The 9,937-nt window shown below is 28.7% G+C and overlaps 1 long non-coding RNA gene across 1 annotated transcript; it reads right to left on the reverse strand.

The window, feature by feature from the left end:
- Window positions 1–4,799: 4,799 nt before the first annotated feature.
- On the reverse strand, window positions 4,800–6,185 carry LOC115878426. The gene is made up of 3 exons (XR_004049524.1): window positions 6,046–6,185; window positions 5,738–5,893; window positions 4,800–4,922 (listed from the first exon to the last, which is right to left on the reverse strand). It is a non-coding gene; the product is annotated as an uncharacterized LOC115878426 (long non-coding RNA).
- Window positions 6,186–9,937: the final 3,752 nt, after the last annotated feature.

Below are 9,937 nucleotides of genomic sequence, written 5' to 3' on the forward strand. Positions count from 1 at the left end.
TTGTAAATGTTTTTTACTCAGTTGTTTTATACAGGTACGGACGAAAAGTTATTACTCTTCAAAACAGTTAAAAATATGTAGGTGGCGCCCTCTACAAATAGGAGTCATATTGACATGAAAATCAAATTTGTCGTGTCAAGAAACTCCCAGACACCAATTTTCATTCAAATATTTATTTTATTTTATATATTTATTTTTATTTTTCTACACCCTGTATCTCCAAAACTAAGTATATAACATACTCATTTCAACAAAACATTCCAATTTTCTTATTACTTACAAAAATTCTCACTAAAACAGCTACAAATAAAGTTGCAGTGTCTTTGTCTGTATGGGTAAAGCAGAAAAACAGTTCTGCAATAATAATAATCAGTCCCACAACTACAGCAAATTTCAGTATAAATATGTGATCTAGTAAATATTCGCAAGATTTTTTTAAAGTTTCAACAAACTTTAAATTCTGCTCCATTTTCGTTTTTGTGTTTTCAGATGGTAAGTACAAAAGCAAATGATTTTGATTTACGTTTTAAAATTACTTTACCGATATAAGATTGCAAGTTTAATAACAAATATTTTATTTAATAACATTATTAATGAAATATTCAATGCGTAGATTTTTATTTTTCTAATAAATCAGTTAAAATTAAATATTCAATATAAAGAATAAATTTTAATAAATTCAAAATTTATAGATTTAAATTTCTTAGATATGCTTTAAGAAATTTATTATTAAAATATTTTAACTTCAGTGTCGCTCAAATTTATTTTAAATGGAACAGTTCAAATATAATTGCATTTTTGGCTTTCTTTTTGATCACTTTACATAACCCTAAGATATGAGTAAATATATTCAACAGTTTTAGAGATATTAATAAATAAAATAAAAAATATTTATTTTTCAACCTTTCTCTAAAAAATTATTAAAAATACAAGAACTGTCCTGAAATCAAAACTATATTAGGTATTTACTTTTGATGGTCTGTACTTACTGTGCTATAAATATAGTAATCTGAGATTATACAGGATGTTCAAAATTCAACGCCAATTACTATCCTATATATTTTTTTTAATAGATGGAGAATTAAAAAATTAATATTTTTTGTACTTCAAGAGAATTTCAAAATTTTTAACGGTTTCGCAGATATTCGCAGTTGATATTTTATAAGGCATTTTCCACAGTCAATAATGTTTATCAAAGCCACCCAATGATTTTTCTCTCGTATTTTACCGTTGAAAGAGCCATATAAAATAATACCGCAAGTATCTGCGAAACCGTTGAAAATTTTGAAATACTACAAATACAATTTTTTTTTAATTCTCCATCTAATAAAAAAATAATATACAGGGTGTTTCATTTAGAAAAAAACAAAGGAAAATTATTTTATATTTTAGAAAGTTTGGCGTAGAATTTAGACACCCTGTATGATTATGTTTTGCGATGTTTATAGCAAAGTAAGTATAGACCATTTAAAGTAAATACCTAAATATAGTTTTAATTTTAGGACAGTTCTTGTATGTTTAATATTTTTTTTTAAAAAAAGGTTGAAAAACATAGGATAAAGCAAAGAGCTCCAAAAGATGCCAAAAATGCAATAACATACAGGGTGTTCCGTTAAAAAAAAAGAGTGAGTCACTGTAGAAATTAGTATATTTTCCTGAAATACATCCTAAAACTTTATGTTTGCACTTAAACAAAATTCGCAAGATTTTTATTCCAGGAGCTACAGATGTCCGACGCACTATTGCCGGACCCTGTAGGTATATACTGTCAATGAGAAGATATTTCACAAATTTAGATACCGTTATCTTGGCCATACATAATTTGTCAGAATATGATAACACTTTTTTACGCAAATGCGCGTTTATAAACATTTTAGCATACGGCGGATAGAATCATAAATAATGATTCAAATTATATAATTTTTTATTGTATAAACTGAATTTTTTCTAAAACAAACATATGTATAACAGTAAACGTAGCCGAGTATTATATGTAAAGGTGGAAAAAATTAGTAACCAACCGATCTCAACGGGAATGTGTAGATAATGATCTATTTAACCCCTCAAAAGCCCCATTCGGTTCCAGTGGGGAAGTTTGAAAAGAATGGCCGCCATCTTGGATTTTTTCGTTTTTTTCAAATATCTCTATTTGCATAACTTTTTTCGAAAAAACTAAATATATGCTTTTTGTAAAGAATTAAATTTAGAATATTTTACCTTTAATCATTTTTTAATTTTTAAATTAAAAACGTTAAAAAAACCTTTAATCATTCTTCTAAAATAAATAGTAATAGAGATAGAGCAATTTTTTACTATACGGTTAAAAAATTTTCCAGTTTTTTAAAACCAATCCGCTATAATTTTTGCGTTAACAGTATAGTGTTAAAATAGATAAAACAACTATAAATTTAAGCATTAAAACAATTAAAAATAACGTTTAAATATTATTTATTAAATAAAATTATTGTTAAAAAATTATTATGAAATTAAAGTTAATAAATAAAATCTATTATGACATCATCCTGAGCGTCATTTTAGCCTCAACTAAAATACAAAAGTTTGTGCAACTGATCCCGTAGCACTGACCACACTTTGAAGAACATGCAAAACCGAGTTTTCTACAAACGCAATTTTTTAGAATTCATTTTCACTTTGCAATTGCAATAAAATAATTTTAGTAGGTCAGGAGGCGCCATCTTCTGTTGATTGAATAGGTGTCAGATTGCCTTTTTGATCTTTCTTCCATCGATATTGTAAAGGATATAACTTGTTACCAATCCATTCTTGAATCTTATATATCTTGAATGAACTTATAAGATTTCCTATAATAGATATATCTTTACAGCTACCTGAAAGTATGTCCTGGGTAAATGGGGTTTTGCAGAGTTCTCAGTTGGAGGCAAATTAGCTAAATTAAAGGTGGTCTTAAGGGATTCTCAGATGCTTCATATGTTTAATATAGCTTGGGCAGTGATATAGCTTTAAAAGATAATTTAATCCTGACTGAAACAAAAAAATGCGCCTGTCTAACTGAAAAAAGATGACGATCTTTGTCAATACCTTGACGTACTTTTAGAAAAAAATCCTAACAAAGATGACTTGTTTCATTCAGGATTAAATTATCTTTTAAAGCTATATCACTGCCAAAACTACACTCTATACAATAGGATTGCATCAAGACAAACCCTTAAGACTACCTTCGATTTAGCTAATTTGCCTCCAACTGAGAACTCTGCAAAACTCCATTTACTCAGGACATACTTTCAGGTAACTGTAAAGATATATCTATTATAGGAAATGTTATAAGATGTATTTTTAGATTGAAGAATGGATTAGTAACAAGTTAGATACTTTACAATATGAATGGAAGAAAGATCAAAAGGGCAATCCGACACCTATTCAATCAACAGATACCTCCTGACCTACTAAAATTAATATTTTGCAAGAGAGTCAGTGCTCTAAAAATTTCTCTTGTAGAAAACTGGCTCTTAAATGTTTCAAATGTTCACTTCAAAGTGTGGTCAATGCTACAGAATCAGTTGCACAAACTTTTGTATTTTAGTTGAGGACGAAAGTGACGCTCAGGATGATTAATAACTTTAATTTAATAATAATTTTTTTAACAATAATTTTATTTAATAAATAATATTTAAACATTATTTTTAATTGTTTTAATAATTTAAAGTTTAAGTTAAATTGGTTTATCTATACTAACACTATACTGTTAACGCAAAAATTATAGCTAATTGGTTTTTTTAAACGGTTATACGGTTTATAAATTTTCCAGTGTAAAAACACTTAAAATATTCTAAATTTAATTCTCTATAAAAAAACATATCTTTAGATTTTTCGAAAAAAGTTATGCAAACGGAGATATTGGAAGAAAAGATGGTTTTTTTCAAACTTCCCCCACTTGGACCGAATGGGACTTTTGTTGGGTTAAATAGGAGATAATTATCTACACATTCCCGTTGACATCTGTTGGTTACTAATTTTTCCCACCTGAACTTCCAGATTGACTGGCCTATAACGAAAGATACAAAATATAGTGAATTATCTTACAAACGTATTTTTTTATTAAAATAGCAATGGTAATAACGGAGATCAGAGGAATATAAATCTAAATATTATTGGCAAAAACAGAAACGAATAAAAAGCCATAAATACAAATAAACCCATACATCTGCATGTTCATTATTGTATAGAAATTTGTCTACGAATTTTTATTTATGAATTTGCACGGGTGAAAAGATAACGGCAGGGTTGAGACTAGGTAGGTATTAATACAGCGAACAGAAATACCGCAGAGAATCGCGACACTTTGAAAGTCAGAACATCGGTTACAAAATCGCAGTATTTCTCTGGAACGATTGCTATTGTAACACGACTTATGTGGAACAGGTATTTCCATAACTATAGATCAATGATAAGTTGCTAATCTTCGGTGTTGACGAAATGTTGGTTTTAATGCAACCGCAGCTTTTTTAGAAGTAAAGCTATTATATTCATAGATTTTTAAATTTAAGTTTTTTTAATAGATATTCAAATTTAGAGGCCAATTGGTTTCGTTTTAGAAATAATAGTATAATTTGTTCACGATGTAATATGATGACCTCAAGAGAGAGAAACACAATAAATCTATAAGGTATAATTATCTTCTCCTCTCGCATAAATTTACAATCGAGTGTCTACTGTAAATAGATCTTAGATAAAGATAAAAAAACTCAACAAAAACTATTAAGCAAGTTTATTTATGATTAAGTTTAAAGCATATATATTATTCAAAATTACTTAAGGTAGCCGAATATAACAAGCCAAATATGTAGGATAATATTAAGATTCTAATGGACATATTTTTTAAATTTCTCCAGTACATTTGTTTGATATATAAACATAAAAAATGCGTAGTAAGCCTTGACATACTAGAAGAAAAAAAAAAGAAAATATTACTTCAAAGAATATTTGAAAAGCAATGTTAAAAAATTAACATAATTTTTATTTAGTAATAACAATAACATGTAACAATGTTAATTTTCCTTTATAGATATTTATTACAACTGAACTAAATGAAATTAGAGTGAGAGTCTTTGTATACCGGGTGATTTTCAAAAGTGGCTCAACTCAACAACTTTTTTATTTTTTAGATAAAAAAAGAGATTTGGTATATGATATAAATCGAGATTGATTGACGTATTCAATTAGTCTCGGTGGCTTTCTCTTTCACCTGAAATGACTATATACAACTTTTTATTTTTAAATGATTATAATTACATAACCTATGTCCAATTTTGACATTAAACTTTAAAAAAATGCAATCAGTAATTCATTAATTCGAATAAATATAGGGTTTTAAAGGCCATGGTATTTTACATGGCCTTAAAAACACCTAATTTTAATCAAGAAGCTTTGGAAAATAGATTTGATTGTCTAAAGTTTTTCGTAACTTTTCCTGTGGCCATAACTATTTTTTTTTCAAATGAGACCAGGGTGGCTTATTAGTATATTTGAAAAAATCATTTTTTTACGAATAATTTAGTACCACGTACTTATGATTTGGTTTGGTTTGGTTGACATAAGTGATGGAAACTAATTGAATGCGTCAATCAATTCTGATTTATGTCATATAAAAACATACCGAAACTCGTTTTTTATCTGAATAAGCCAAAAAATATATATTTTACTAACACCTTACAAAAATTAAGAATGCAGTATCTAATATTAAAAATTTACTACTTACAATCAGAAAAGCTTCACGATTTAACACATTGTTAAACCCATATATGCTCTGCACTGGCTTATAGCTTTGAGTGCATATTAAAAGATATGTTTTCATATTTTCCTTATTCCATGCGTACCAAGACATATTCACCAAAGCATTATGTATTGAGGCATACTAAAATAAGAATACAATCTTAAATGTTAAAATTCTTTTGAAATACAAAGATAAAACTAGAAAAATACAACTTTTAAAAATTTACAGATGTCACAGTAAAAAAATCTCGGTTTTTAGTTTCTATATTTTGACTACAAGTTAAGGAATTACACCTTAAATCCCATCAAAAACATAAATTGTAAAATAAATCCAAATCACACAAGGCAGTTTTTCCACTACAATATGTCGTGAGATCTCATGTAAAGCCATGGCTGAGAAACTTAAATGGAAATGACGGTTCATTAAAAATAGGTTTTCCTCCAAGATGCAGAGGCGCAAAATATTAAAACTGTCAATATTAACAATGCAAATGTCAATATCTGACAATAATAAAATTTGATTTTTAACTGTCACTCAGAGACGCTTTTGTTGTGATTTTACGGTTTGATTTCGTTTTGATTTGTTTCGATTTGTATTGTGTAAAATTAAATTCCTTCAGAGTTTTGCCAGTATTCTGTTTTAGACAATGTTTTTAAAAATGGTGGGACAATTTGTGTTTTGTATAGACTCTTAATTATTTTTTATCATGGAGTTTAATTGTTGTACACCTGGTTTCCGAAGGATACAATGGTAAGTAAATTAAACATATCTACTTACAGTTATAGATTTTTTAAATTAGTACTGCTAATAAATGCCACCTGCTGAGCAGTTATTTAATTTTATTACGGTGCATGTAAGGAATTAAGGACGCGCGTTGTGTTATATTAGCATGATCAGCAGATGATTACATCTAATTTAATTTGTTTTTATTATTTCAGGTCTCAAACGGAAACAAACTGGGAATCTTGCCTACACCAAAATTATATAGCCGTTTCCAATTCACTTCAAAGGGAGGAAAATTATGTAAAACTGACTGCTATTTGCTGAAAACCGCCAAACATTAAATTATAACTGTAACAACTTAATATATACTATTACTAGTCTTTTTAATATATTTTTAATTAATATCCGACATATAAGGACACTTTGTATGCTTTTAATTAGGTTTATTTATAATATGTTCGACCTAATTAAAAGCACACAAAGTGTTCTTACATGTTGTATGACTAAATTTATTTTAAATTAACTAAAACAACCCCCCTTCCCCGCACCCCTCTCTTCCATTAGTATTTCTTCCTCCATCTACCAGAGGCGCCCTTGTATAATAAAATTGAAATGTATTATAAGTTGCCTATCTATTTAATAGTATAAGTCTTTTATCTATGTGTAAAACCAAGACAGTTACACTTAATCAACAATTAGATTAGAAACCTAGCAACAATCAACAGTACCTATTCAATAATTTGATTATAAATGTTTATCTATCAATTGATGCAGGATTTTTCATATATTTACCGACCTGAGAAGGTACTCACATGTAAAAGAAATGTCAGAAAAGATCAGGCGAACAGCCAAAAAGTATAACATAAAACTCTCTTCAAATCTAAATCGATTCTAAGAAACATCCTAACAAAAATAAGACCGGAGCCATTAAAACAAGAGAAAGAGACCAGGTATCTTGTGAATGCGGTGAGTCGTATATTGGAGAGACTAGACTATCTCTAAATATGGAAACTGGAAAAAGCGTAAATGTAAAGAAGACATTCTAAAAACAATGACATGTGATATGTGAACTTTTGACATTTTCAATTAAAAAAACGGCATTTTAAATTTCAATTTAGACTGCCATGGCCATAAATGTAACCTAAGCCTAACCTAACCTAATCTAAAGGACAATTTGACTCGAAATACCAAGTGAAACTTTGTTTACTGAATTATTCGTTTTTTTTTTCTAAACATGTTAATGAGCCACCCTCGTGCCATTTGAAAAATTGAGATGTGATTAAAAATACGATTTGGGCATCTTTTAACTGGCCATGACAAGGCACGAAATCTAAAAAAAATTAAAAGGATATAAAGGTGAGCCACATTTGAGAAACATATATGAGAAACTATATATTTTTTTAAAATCATATTTGACTTTCCTTCGTAAAAAAATTAAATTTGTTATTTTAATTTAATTCCTGCACGTCTAAGTAGATGAGAGTGGAGAGACCACGTGGACAGGTTGTCAAACCGGTTAGCAAAAATTGCTAAGGAGAAAAGACCTAACAAGCTTTTTTTGACCACCTATAAGATGGTATGAAAGCTGGTCTTCAGCATTCCAACTGTTCTTAGGGAACCATTGAAGAAAACACAGGACTTGGTTTTAACGTACGAAGAAGAAGAAGGATTATTATTATTAGATTTACCTTATCTTCCATTAGTTGTCCAGCGCCTAATAAGATTTCTGTGTAAAATATAATGACAATAATGGTTGGAATGCCTATAACGTATCCTTGAATCTAAAACAAAATATAAGATATACTAAAACGATATTTTTAACATGTATATTCAAATTGCCGAACAGAAAAATAATATTTTCCTAGTTATTTACGAATAAAAATTTTGATTTTTCATCTAAAAACTGCATATTTTTCTGCCATTTTTTATAGATAACTCGAAAACCTTGCGTTTTATCGCAAAACTCATATGCCTAACGCAAAAATGAACCTTTTAGAATAACTAAACGATTCATTTTTTCTTCATTACCGTAGTATTTTTTATTTTTCGAAAACTAATGCCGTCCCAAGGACTGTATATATTCTAAAGGACTGTTCGATCGCGTCAAATCGCCGCTGGAAAGCTACGTCACGCAGAAACCAGCGCTCCACAGTGCGGCGGATGGTTATTCTAGCGGGACAAAATCTCAAGAGCAATGTTTGGGACTTAAAATCTAAGAACGTAGCAAATGGTCTAATATATAACAACTATATGGTTAAATTTATTTATTTATTAACAACTTAATTTATTAATAAATAAATACAAGATAATAAAACTATGATATTATTCGTACATGACACACAAAAACCGTATTGTAAACTATTGCCAAATACATAAAATTATGATATCAGGTGAAATACTTACAAAAAACTCTTTTAAAAAAAATCAGTTATTTTTTAATTACTTTGTAATCTTGTGACACCCTCTATATTTTATTTTAAAAATAATAATTAAGATAGATATTTTAATTTTAATTTTAACGCTCGGTAATTGTAAATTCATATATAATAAGTATCTAAGACAATGTTTTAAACTCAGTGCCTTTTGATGGAGTTGTTTTGTTTTTATACTATCCGATTGAATTGAAACTTTTTGGGCATTCACCTGTTAAGCTTGAACTCCCTGTGACTGTGGCTACCTGTGTTGGTAACTATTGGTATCTCAAAAGATCTACATCATTCAATATATCGATATTTCGATATTTGAAAAGAAGTGAAAGTTTGATATAACAAAGGCACGAAGGATTTTAACAAATAAAAACGTACAGTAGAAAAGTACATACCTTTGGCAATCTTCAACATAATTTGGCTTTGGAATAAAATGTAAGCACTTGTAAATATTTTGTTTTCGTATGATCTCTGCATTGCTGAGCAGAAAACGACCAAATTTGGTTGATAAAAATGTATCGAAATACAAAGAATATTCGTGCATTTTTATATCAATTGGAATGTCTATTATTTATTCTTACAGTACACATTTTTTGGCTTATTTCTAACCAAACGCTTTTGTCCCGCTAAATTTATTTTCCAACGTACTGTGCGCTCGTCCGTCAAATGCAAAAATAACTGTCACTGTCTAAAATCTTTAGCGCCAACTTCAAATCGGTCCCCAGATGACGTAAAAAAACTGACAGTGCAGGAAGATAGGAATCGAACTATCCTTATCTCTATAGTATCCTTGATGCCGTCCAACATTTTACCGCAAAATAATGACCAAAGAACACTTTTTTCGAAGAAAATAAATATGCCCGTTTTAAAAGTTCTTGAAAAGATCTTTTAAATGTTTTTTTCTTTTGTTCGTAAAAGTTCGTAGCTCAAAAACCCGCGGAATTATAATAAAAATATTTTCACTTCAGTCACCCCATTATTTCGAAAAAAAAATTTAACAACAAAATCTATGACTAAAATCATAAAAATAAAAACT

Source organism: Sitophilus oryzae, unplaced genomic scaffold, assembly GCF_002938485.1.
Source record: "Sitophilus oryzae breed Bouriz unplaced genomic scaffold, Soryzae_2.0 scaffold_1512_pilon_pilon, whole genome shotgun sequence".
In the NCBI taxonomy this organism is placed as follows: Eukaryota; Metazoa; Arthropoda; class Insecta; order Coleoptera; family Curculionidae; genus Sitophilus; species Sitophilus oryzae.